Source organism: Chinchilla lanigera, unplaced genomic scaffold (assembly GCF_000276665.1).
Source record: "Chinchilla lanigera isolate Chin_1 unplaced genomic scaffold, ChiLan1.0 scaffold00035, whole genome shotgun sequence".
In the NCBI taxonomy this organism is placed as follows: Eukaryota; Metazoa; Chordata; class Mammalia; order Rodentia; family Chinchillidae; genus Chinchilla; species Chinchilla lanigera.
The window spans coordinates 14,197,629-14,209,591 of NW_004955436.1; the positions used below are offsets into that span (position 1 = coordinate 14,197,629).

Below are 11,963 nucleotides of genomic sequence, written 5' to 3' on the forward strand. Positions count from 1 at the left end.
ATGGTTGACCTGCACCCCATGTGAAACAACTTTATCACCTATAGTACAGTGCTTGTGTGTGTAAGGTTCCTTTTGCCTTCAGTATTACAGTCTTTATTCATGTGCTTTAAGGAAGCATCTTTTTCATGATTCCTTCAGAGAGATTATTTCGTATACTTGTACCACAGTTACTTTCTTTTTGTTTTTAATTTTTTGAGACAGGGTCTCACTATGTAGCCCAGGCTGTCCTCGAAATCTCTGCAATCCTCCTGCCTCAGCTTCACGAGTACTGGGATGACAGGTATGTACCACCATGCCCTGCAAACTACTTTCTTTTATGGCAGTTTTCATTTCATCCTGGGCTCCCCTCACATCATAAAGTATTTGCTAAATTTACAAACCTTAAGTTCTACTCTTTGTGCTGGTAAGTTCTAATTTTCAACAAATGCAGAATGAAATTCTGTATTCACCAGAATAGTATCATAACCAACAGTTTTATCACCTTAATAAATCCTTAATTTTTTGAAAGGTCTAACATTTGCTTGTTTAGCTTCTCAAGAATTCCTAGCAACAACAGATGTGTCTATCCTTTCTGTAGTTTTTCCCCTTTCCACACTGTTCCTTTCATTTATGCTTTCCAAAAGAAAAACAATAATGAATGCTTGTATAGTTATTTGTCATCGCTCTCTATATTCTTTGATGGAGTGTTCAAATCTTTTGCCTTTTTGTTTCTTAATATTGTTTCTTTCTTGTTTGGTGTCTTATTTTTGAGTTCTAAGTTCCTTTGTACATTTTGGATATAATTCCTTTATCACATCTGTGCTTTGCAAATATTTTTCCCAAGCTTGTAGCTCTTTTCAGTCCCTTAACAGTCTCTTGTAGAACAGAGTATTTTAATTTTAATTAATTCCAATCTATCAATTTTTCATGGATTTTGTTCCTGTTGTATTTTAAAACTCATCGCTAGGGCTGAGGGGGTGACTCAGTAGTAGCCTGCAAGCTCAGCACGCATGCGGTGAACTCTGGGTTCACTCCCCAAAATGAAAAACAAAAACTAAAACAAAACCTCGTCATTAAATGAATCGAAAATAATTTATATTTTCTTTCACGCTTTCATCAATGAATTTTATAGCTTTTGTACTTTATTTATGGCTATGATTTATTTTGAGTTGATTTTTTGAAAGGTCTACCATTTATATCTAGGTTCATGTTTCACCCAGAAATCCAATTATTTTAGTACCATCTGTTCCAGTCCTTAAACACAGAACACCTCTCCTTTTCAAAGGGTCTTTATTTTTATTTTTTGACATAGGCTGGTTTTTGATACATAATCCTGCATGGAAAATCTCTTTAATATTCAGTGTTACACACAATAAGCGTTTGTTTCTTGCCCGCCTGTCTGCAATTGGCTGAGGCGCCTGGTGGAGTGGCTGGGCCAGCTGGACTTGGCCACTCACTCAGGGACATCTGCTCCATGTGTTTCTTAGCTTCGTTGGACCACTGGCTTCTTGAGTGCCAGATGTTCAGGAAAGCCAACAGGAACGCATGTGTCTCCTAAGACGTTAGCTTGGAACTGACACATTTTCTAGTCTACCCATAGGTAGGACTTGGTAGCCCCAGCCCAACCACACTGGAGTGGGCGAATACTTTCTTCTCTGTAGGAGATAGGAGTAAATAGGAGCTAAAAACTGGATCCAATCTGTCACACCTATAATTTTTTGTTCTCTCTAGATTTCCTGTTGATTCTTTTTCTTGCAATCAGTTTTTTATTTCTAAATGCTCTTCTTCATTTTTTGCCTACTGTTTTTTGGTATAGTACTTTTGCTTTTTAAACAAAAATATATTCTAATCTATACTGAACAATCGTTCTCTTTTTAAAGATTTTTTTGGTCCTAGTCTCCAAATTTCCATGTCTTAGAGGTTTTATTTTCTTTATTATAGCTCTGTGTGATACATGAGAAACAATCTTTAAATTTCTGGTAATACTTCTTTGATTTGAGAGAGGACACTGTCACTAACTGAAGTCCTGTAAACATGATCAGGGATTATTGGCTGGTAGTTTATGAAGAATAACTAGGTGGCAGACCCAGCTACTGTTTTTCCCACACCATGTCCACATCTGTGGGCTACTGGACACAGGCTTCTCAGTGTTCCCTATGCAGACTCATCCATGCGCTATACCATACCATGTCCTCTCCACTGCACATTCTCCTGATAAGAAACCTCATGTGTTCTCTGGGGGTATGAATGAGCAGCAGTGTGTCCCTGTGTTGGTTTTGGGCTTGTTTTGCAAGGAGAACAACATAATATAGGACACACACTTTATGCAATTATTTATAAGTCACCCAAAGAACAGTATACAAAACAGTGTAGGAAATCTGTCCACACACTAAGACCAAGGAATCCAGCTGAGGGCCTGGATCCCACAACAATGTCCTACATGAGTTGAGCTGAATACCCAGAGCTCATAACAATGCCTCCCACGAATCCAACTGGAGACCCAGAGCCCATGACAACGTCTCATGCAGACCTGTTTCATGGATCTGCTGGAAAGGCCCAAGGTCAGTGGTGGAATCTACAAAGTCTGTGCCAGCAGGAAGAAGGATCTGTGCTAGCAGGCTGAGGGATCTGCACTGGAGCCAGGAAGTGATGCTCAGAAGAACCAGAGCTCCCCCAAAAGGTGCCACAGCCATCCTCGACAACACTGAGGTCCCAAGCTCCTCCGATGATCAAGATGGCTGAGTTCTCATCAGGGAAGCCAACACAGCAAGCTTTTCCAGGAGGCCGGCAGTGCACCATCTTCCCCTCCAGAACCAGGAAGCTATACTCAAAGTGAGGACCAGAGCTCCCCAAAGTGAACCAAAGCCATTCTCGGTGCCAGCGAGGTCCCGAGCTCCTCGGAGGATGAAAACAGCCAAGTTCATCAGGAAAGCCAGCTTCCCACTGTCTCTCTCAGTTCCCAACAACCTGCTTCTTCTTCTCCAGGTCTGCCTCTTATGCTGCTGGCAACAGTCCTCAGGTGGGCCTCCCACACCCAGCACCACAGTTACTCAGTTCAGCTGGGGGTTATAAGTTGACCACCAGTTATCAATCCACTACAGTCCCTCAGAATTGCAGACAGGATCTGAGTAAATAATTGAAACTGACCTTCAAGTGTTGACAATCTAGCTTAGAATCAATATACCTCGACTTCAAAGGAACTTGTATATCCAGTTCCTGAGTTTTCCAGGTTTGTGCTATAAATTATCTTGTTTCTTTTTGTTCTTTTTTCCCCGTACCGGGAATCCAACTCACCACGTCGCCCATGCCAGGCAGACACTGTGCCGCTGAGCTAAATCCCCAGCCCCTATCTTGTTTCTTATAGGTGTCTTCTTTTGCAGATTCTTAGATTTCTGTCGTCTTGTCTGTATGTCCGTTACTAATATTTGTGTGCTATTTAATTTCCAAATAGTATATGTAGCTCTTTCTCATTTGCTATTATCTTCCCTCTCAATCTATTTTATCTTTTGGATTTTCCACGTTTTAAATTTTATCATGTTACTGGGACAGTAAAATCAAATGGAGAAAAATTCCTGTGTGTGGCTTGCCATATCTGACCAGAAGTCAGAATATTTTTTAAAATTCCGGTAGAAGCCTGTCTCAGCCCTGTTTAAATCTACACGACAGAAGCTCTCCAGCATAAATCATTGCATGTAACTGAAATTCTTTCCTAATTAAGCAACAGTTCCCTATTTCCCCTCACTGATGGCTGTCCACCACCATTCTCTTTTCTGCTTCTATAACTTGAGTTATTTTAGCTACCTCATATAAAAGGAATCACACAGTATTTATCTTTTTGTGGCTGGCTTATTGCAAATGTCTGATTTCTTTCATTTTATATGCTGAATAACATTATTATAGACATCTACCACATTTTCTTTATTTTTTCTTCTACTAACATTCGGTTTGCCTCTATATTGTGACTGATGGGAATCACGCTGCAATGAACACGAGAGTGCAGAGATCCCTGAAAATCCTGATTTCAGTGTTTTGGATATAAACACAGATATGAGGTTGATGGACCATATGGTCCCCTATTTTTAATGTTTTAAAGAACTTCTATAATTTTTCCATACTGATTATACCATTTTACCTTCGCACCAACCATATGTAAATCTTCCAATTTCTTCACATTCTTATCTACAGGTATTACGTTTTTTATTGTGCTAGGAGCTCTTGTAACAGATATGATATCTCCTTATAATTTCTGCCTGCATTTCCCAAATGGAGCACATTTCATATAGCTGGAATTCACATATTTCATGTGTATGTTCTCTTGAAGAAATGTCTATATCAAGATTTGCTCATTTTTAAATTGAACTAATTTTTTGTTTTGTTTTGTTCTTTTTCCGGTACCAGGAATCGAACTCATGACCTCGTGCTTGCCAGGCAGGCTCTGTGCTGCTGAGCTAAATCCCCAGCCCCTAAATTGAGCTACTTTTATCATTGAGTTTGAGGAAATTTTTCTATATTTTGGATATTAACCTTTCATCAGAGCTTGTGAATATTTTTATCCCACTCTATAGTTGGCCTTCCACTTTGTCGTTCCCTGTGCTGTGCAGAGGATTTTTAGTTTGGTGTCATCCTGTTTGTCTAGTTTTTATTTTGTTGCTTGTGATTTTTGTGTCAAATCCAAGAAATAACTGCCAAGAACAGTGTAAGAAGCTCACCTCTTACATTCTCTTCAAGGAGTTGTACAGTTTTGTGTCTTATACACTTATAGGTAAGATACACACCTACACAGCAAGAGTGTACCTACACCAAAGCAAGGCAGTGCTGTGCACTCTTCAAGCTACACTGAGAGAATTGCTCCCACATTGTGTTCTTGCAAACACCAAACAGAAAAATTTCATACGTACAGTAAAAAGCACCAAGTTTTTGGATGTGTTGGGTATATTTAGAACCTGGATTGGAGTGACACCATCATGGATATAGGCATATAAACAAACTATTCAAATTATATTTAGTAAATATATGAAAAAGTTTTATAACAGTTAAACTTTAATAAAGCTGAAAGAAAATTCACCAGTGGTTCCACGTGAAACTCGGTTTGAGTTTTAAACTTTGTAAGGTAGAGCCAGGTGTGGTGGCAAACACCTGTGATCCCAGCACGCCAGAGGTTGAGGCAGGAGGATCATGGAAATTTCGAGGCCAGCCTGGGCTACATAGTGAGTTCAGGACCAGCCTGAACTGCGTAAGAGGTGTTGTCTCAAAAAAAAAAAAAATTTTGTATGGTGACACTTAACTATTTCTCAAAGATTCCATCCCCGTTCTTATCAATCAGTATTAAAATAAATTATTTTCCTCTTTTACCTCAGGGCATCTGCATGGAACTGTCCCTTCTTTCTATCCTTCTTTGTCTTACCTCTAGTAGTATTCATCTCTCACCTTAAAAATCACCTAATCTTTTCACTCCCCTGGGCTTAGCTGCAAGTCTACTTTGTCCTCTTCTGTGCCATCCTGCGCTATGCTAGTTGCTATGGCACTGCACTGCCGTGCGCACTTAGCAGTCCGGGTCGCACTCCACACTGGGAAGGCAGGGCAAGGCCCCCACCTTCTCCACTATAATAACATAAACCCTCACTATCTTTGCAGCAGGTACTCAATGTCTGATGAGTGAATATTAGATGAACATTAGATTCTTCTAAGGTCTCGATTAACATCTTGGCTTTATCCATTAACCATTTTTCTTATCTTTGAAAAACAAAGGGGAGAGGATTTAGAGGAGTAGTCTGAGGTCAACTTCTGATTCTTCTACTGCTTGTCTGATCCCAAGAGATCGAAGTTCCTCCAATTTCCATTCTCTTGAATTAAACTGCATTTAAAATGTAAGCTTTGCTTTTTGCATAAAGTGATACATAGATAATTGTATAAATTATACAAATTTATACAATTATACAAATTTATACAAATGTAGAAAATAAGTAAAAATTAATTTTTATTTAAAAAGCTATGAATACTTAGTATTGTATCCCCTGCCAAGTTTATTGCTGTACACCTATGTTTTCTGTAACAACTTCTGGTTAAATTAATAATCTCTCACGTTTCTTAAGTGTCTGTAGTAATGTAATGTGATTAAGAACAAACGCATAAATGTGTTCCTATTATTAACACAATTTTAGGGAATTATAAGTGTATTAAATATTTTAAATGTTTCAGACAATCATATTTTGTACTAGGTCCTGTAGGCTTATTTAAACATTTTTAACTTTAATTCCTTGCTCATTTCACATACTTTACAGCAGTAATTGTAAAACAGATTGGCAAAATGTAAATAAAATTTTAGCCAGTTCAAACAATTCTGTTTATTACCTTCTGCTTCTATAATGTGCAAGATAATCTAATATCATGGCACTGTATCATAGAGCCAAGTGCAATTATAATCACTTCTTAGTTTAGGAGATTGCATTTTATATTCCATGTTGTTTGTGGAAGTCCTGTGTGTAGAGAATAGGAATCTTTTTTAAACTATTTTTGCACAGTTAGTTGAATAATTCCCAGAGAATGTACAATAATCAATTTCACAAGTTATTCCTATATTTAATTGAGTGACCTTTTTGGATCCACCAAAAATCATTTTTAAACAATTTGTCTCCTTTTATATGCAATATGGTATTCAAGTCTCTATTAATCATCACAATTTTCATTCAATTGCCTAGAAATCTGAAAAAGAAATAAAAATATCAGATAAAGAGTATTTCACAAATGTCTCTTTGCTCCCTGAATCATTCAAGAACATAATCTGAGAAGACAAGCCTCTTTGGACTTCTTAGATAGCCATGTCTTTGTGGGAAAATATTCATTGTTTCATAGAGATTTTTATAGAGAACCATATGACTTGGAAAACATGTTTGAATGTGGATTATAGTCATGCTTCTAAACTACCAACTTTATCTGTTTCAAATATATTTTGAACAATTAGTTGGCAAAGTATTTACAGCCCCTTTAAGAATAGCAACTGTTTGTCCCATTGATGTGTATAGCACTCTGAGGCAGTTATTGTAGATACTAGTTCAGTTATTTGAACACTTGCTGTGAACCAAGTATTATTTTATGCCCAACACATGTGTTAACACTATGAATTAAACAGCCTTTTAACACGGATAATTTAATATCTGTATTTTATGAATGAGAGAAAAGGGGCCCATGATGACATAGATAGCAGGCAGCAGGTCCCAGACACACAACCAAACATCTGGTTCCGTGATCCCTCTCTTTTTCTTCTCTGCAGTACCGCAGAACCCTGGCATCATCAATTCGAAGTTAAAGTGACAAGGAGACTAGTGTTTATTATCCAGGCATAATAATTTATGGATTGGAACCATTCAGCCTCAGGAGGGCAAACTTTGCACACTGAAGCCAGTTCAGCTGTGTCAGAGAATGTTCTGCCACACATTTCTAATTTACCTAGAAGTTTCCTAGCAGCCGAAGATCCCTAGTGTCTACTGTGGATTTTTATTGCATTGTGGGTCACCAGAAAGGAAAGCGACTTGCCACACACAGTTTCACGATTTGCCACACACAGTTCGAGTGTGCTAGTGGTTGATGTATGAAGTGTCAGAAATGCCTTAGTCAAAATTTTCCTGACTCTAAAGCTTTGAAACTAAAACCATGAAGACAAACCCAGCGTGCTTGTCATATTTGGGCAGAAATACTCAGAAAAACCAGATATTTCCTTTTTTCTTTTTCCTCCAATCAGGCATTTAAAACTTTTTAAAAAATTAATTAAGTTCATTGGTACATTTTAAATATACACAATGAGCACTTTCATCATAGGGATTGATTCATACCGATATTTCATCATACCTGTACATTGCTTATCTCAGTTCCTCTTTTTTAACCTCATTCCCTATCCTCCCTTATCAATCCCTCTTTCCTCCTCATTTACAAAAGCTTTATTTCCATTTCTCCCTCTTTTCTCTTTTTCTTTCTTTTCCCCTACCTTCATTTCCCCCTCTCCCCTCCCTGGTTCCTCTTCCTGATTGAGCACTTTCTTTGGATAAAGAAAATTTTTTAAATAAAAAATCTTTTTAAACATCTGTTCTGTCCCAGGAATTGTCAGCTTCAGTTGAAAGTCCTTAATACAAACAATATGGTTCTCCCTGTCAAATGGAAGCATATTGAGAGTCTGTGTGGAATGTCATCATCAACCAACCCTCAAATCACAGTGCTTCAACCCGGAAACCCTTACTTTTGGTCTTGTAAAGCCCTAGGTAGCTGTATGCCATGGGATGCTCTCAATTCCAGGCTGCTTTCATGCTGTGGTGTCACCACTTTGAATTTTTTTGTGCTTCTATTCCCAAGATACTTGTTAGCAACATAAAGCCTGCTCCATGCATGCAAGATGGGGAGGTATAAGCTCTCAGTATGCCTAGGAGAAGAAACCAGAAGTTTCTACCGAATGAAGTCTACTGTTTCTAAATACTAAGAAAGGAGTAAGTGTCACCAGCAAAAACAGGGACCTATTCCAAAAGCAATGACAAAATTAATACAGTGTCCCCAATCTATATACCAAAAAGCTAAAAATCAGATAATTTAGTGGCAAATATGTCAATGAAAGTATCTTCCCTATCACACATTTTAAATTTGAACTACAGTTGTTCAAGCTCAGTAGCGTTGACACTCCTTTGTGGTGTGGGCCTTGATCGTGTGATATAGCAGCATCCCTGGCCCTTATCCACTACCTGCCAGTAGCCAACCCTCCCCTGTCCACACTCAGACATGACAGCCAAACGCAGTTCCGGATGTGGCCAAAGGGCTCCTCTGGGCAGAAACGCCCTATGTAAAAACTCATTGGCTGAAGTAGAGGGCCTCCCAATTATTTGTGGCAGCAAACATTAGTTTCAGCACAGTACAATATATGCGCAGGTATACGCTACATTATTTGAAGCATTTTATATGGGATCATTGTAACACAATAATTTGAAGACAACAGTTTTATTCTATTTGATGTATCAGGAAAGGGTTGGAGAAGGTGCCAGGCTGTGTCCACGTCACAAGATGAATGAATGAAACAGAGCCTAGTGAATCCAAGTTCCGCACTCCGGAACCACACTCTTCCCCTGCAAGGGTTTATCGCGTATTTCCTATGGGACAGGCACTGCTGAAGTTATGGTGGATAGAATATCTTGTTTCTGTTCTCTGTCCAGTTGATAAAAGGGATGACTTTAGGCAGCTGTGGTGGTACACACCTATAATCCCAGCACTCGTGGATGCTGAGGCAGGAGGATGGCAAGTTTAAGCCCAGCCTGAGCAATTTAGCTGTATCTGGTCTCAAAATAAAAAAATGAAAGAGGGCTAGAGCTGGAGCTAAGTGTTAGGCCCTCAGATCAGTCCTCAGTAACACACACACACACACACACACACACACACACACACACACACACTCACACACGAAACAGAGTAGCATAAAATTTTGTTGGCAATGATTAAACTCAGGGCTCTGATTGAAAGGCTCACCATGCTTTGGAACGAGCTGTGGCACCACGAGAACCGGGAGCAGAAGCAGAAATACAAAAATGCTAAGGAGGAAATGATAGCAGTAGGACAAAGAGAGTATTGACTTTTATTTCTGAATCTCCACAGGGTGAAAAAAGATGAACTAAAATGTAGAGTATGGCAAATGGATCAGAAGGAAGGAGAAAGATGACATCGAGCTGCGAGGTGGAAGAGCGATGAAAAACTGCAGGACACCCTCCACATGCAGGCACGAGTCCTCGGATGGGTCACAAGAGCCTGCAGCATCGACAGTTGGGTTCTGGTGCATTCCATCAAAGGAAAAGGAGAGGCCCCGCCGCAGAGACTCATTAAGGCTTTAAAACTCAGCTCAAATTGCATGCCTCTAAAGCAGAAAAAAAAAAAAAGCAATGAATAAGAATAGGATTAAAGAAGGACACCCTGCACAGAAATGATAAGCAACAGATCTTTTCAAAATGTAATCTGCTTGGAAGCTTGATGTTCAGCTCATTGGTCAGAGTTTGGAACTGTGGATACTTAGGGCTAACTAGCTTTGCCTTTTGATTTGTGCTATCTGAGTATTTAAATATCTCAATTATTTTTCAGCTTAGGGGAGAAGTTTTTAAAGAGTAGCGATTCCTCAGCATACGTGTGATTTTCTGTCCTTGTGTGATTTAAAAATCTGCCCAATTAAGTGACTACAAGCTGTACAAAGTATGCTAGACAGGCTTTGCTCATTTAGCTCTGACTTGTGACACTGAGGACTGTTACTGAGTAACGCGCATTTTAAATTCCTCATTTGGAAACCAGCGTGTTTGCTGAGGATCATTTTCTCCAACATGAACATCTCGGCCCTCAGTGTGCTTCACCCATCCGCACGCACCTGCCCGCTTCTCTCTTAGCCTGTGTTCTTACAATGCTGCAGGCTCACGCCATCCTCTCTCCCTTATCCTCCTGGCCCTTGGTCTGAAATTCTACTCCCTTCCTTATTGTTCTCATCAAAACCTTATCCCCTGATTCAAGTTTTCTTGAGCCACAGTGCCAAAAGTTTTTCTTGCTGTCATTGTCCTCCTGCTTGTGACTATTGGCAGTTATAGCATAGCTCGTGTTGGCTGAGGACAATCCTTCCTCACTGTGACTCACCTCATACCTCAATGTTCCCCAACACCCCTTGCAAAAATACTCAGCAGCTGCCAACTCAATGTGACAAGTATTGCAGGGGTAAAATTGGAAAAGCTCAAGATAAAGGAAGACTATGGGCAGAAACACTAGTGTGAACAGAAGTGCGAACTGGGGGGAAGGGAAGAGGGGAGGGAGCTTCAGTTTCTTTGTGACTTGGGGCAGGGAGGAGGTAGAGGTTTGTGGTACAAGAGGGACAGCATGCTCTGAGTTGAGTTCCTCAGAGCTTTCTCCTCATTGCCTGGGATCCTCTGGCTTCCCTGCACTGGGAAGAGGAGCCTTGGGCTATGGGGAGGGAGGTGCGAAGGAAGTGGCTGCAGTTTATCTGAACTTCTCTAAATAAAGTACCTGCACAATGCTTGACACAGTGTAAGTGTTCAATAAATGGCAAACTCTTCCTTCTCTCTGAATGGCACAGAGCAGGTGGCCATGCATAGTGGTAGAGCCATCTTTGACTCCACGTTTCTCTCACTCCTGAAATCTAATTCTCCGTCCATTCACGACACTCAAATTGTTAAAAGTATTTATTAGATATACAGTGTGGGTGTATGGAAGAGAATAAAATTCACCAAAATCCTACTCTCAATTTCTAGCAACTTTAAAATAGATTCGCAATCAAGCTGTCTTTCCCCTCCTACACATCACGATTACTATCACACTGGACAAAGCCACCTTAATCTCCCAAAACTGTTGCAATAGCCTCCTGCCTCCGCCCTTGTTACCCAGAATCTCCTCTCCCCATATGGGCCAGAATGATCATTTTCAAATGCAAAACATATCATGCCTTTCCTTGTTTATAATCCTCTGAAGTCCTTGCACAGAACACCCAAAGTCTTCGCTAAAGCCCACAAGGCTTTGTCTGACCTGGACCATGCCCCTGTCCCCTCTTCTACCTGAATTTATTCCAGGCACATGAACCTCCTTGGTCTTCCCAAACACTTCCAACACTCCACAGCACACAACCCCAACTCTTGTTATTTCTTACGTTTCCAAACTTCAGGCTTTCCCCAAAATGTTGCTTCACTAAGCAAGAGTTCCCAGATCTTGATTATAAAGTAACATCTATACCTTCCTCACAGTCTACTCGCTGTACTCATTTTATGGATGTGCATACGTATGTGTGTTGTACATGCTGGCAGTCTTCTCTCTAAACCCTGGAGAGGTAGGGCTTTGTTTCACTCAATGTTCTAACTCCCTCTCCTAGAGCAATGACTGGCAAATACTGTGCACTCAATAGATATTTATTGATTTATTGTCAACCCTGGAATTCTGTGATTTGGTAGTTCACATGTGTGTTGACATACAGTACT

The 11,963-nt window shown here is 39.9% G+C and overlaps 1 long non-coding RNA gene across 1 annotated transcript; it reads left to right on the top strand.

The window, feature by feature from the left end:
- Positions 1-237: 237 nt before the first annotated feature.
- On the top strand, positions 238-11,016 carry LOC106149054. Its single transcript, XR_001234986.1, has 2 exons — positions 238-280; positions 9,604-11,016. It is a non-coding gene; the product is annotated as an uncharacterized LOC106149054 (long non-coding RNA).
- The last annotated feature ends 947 nt before the right edge of the window (positions 11,017-11,963 follow it).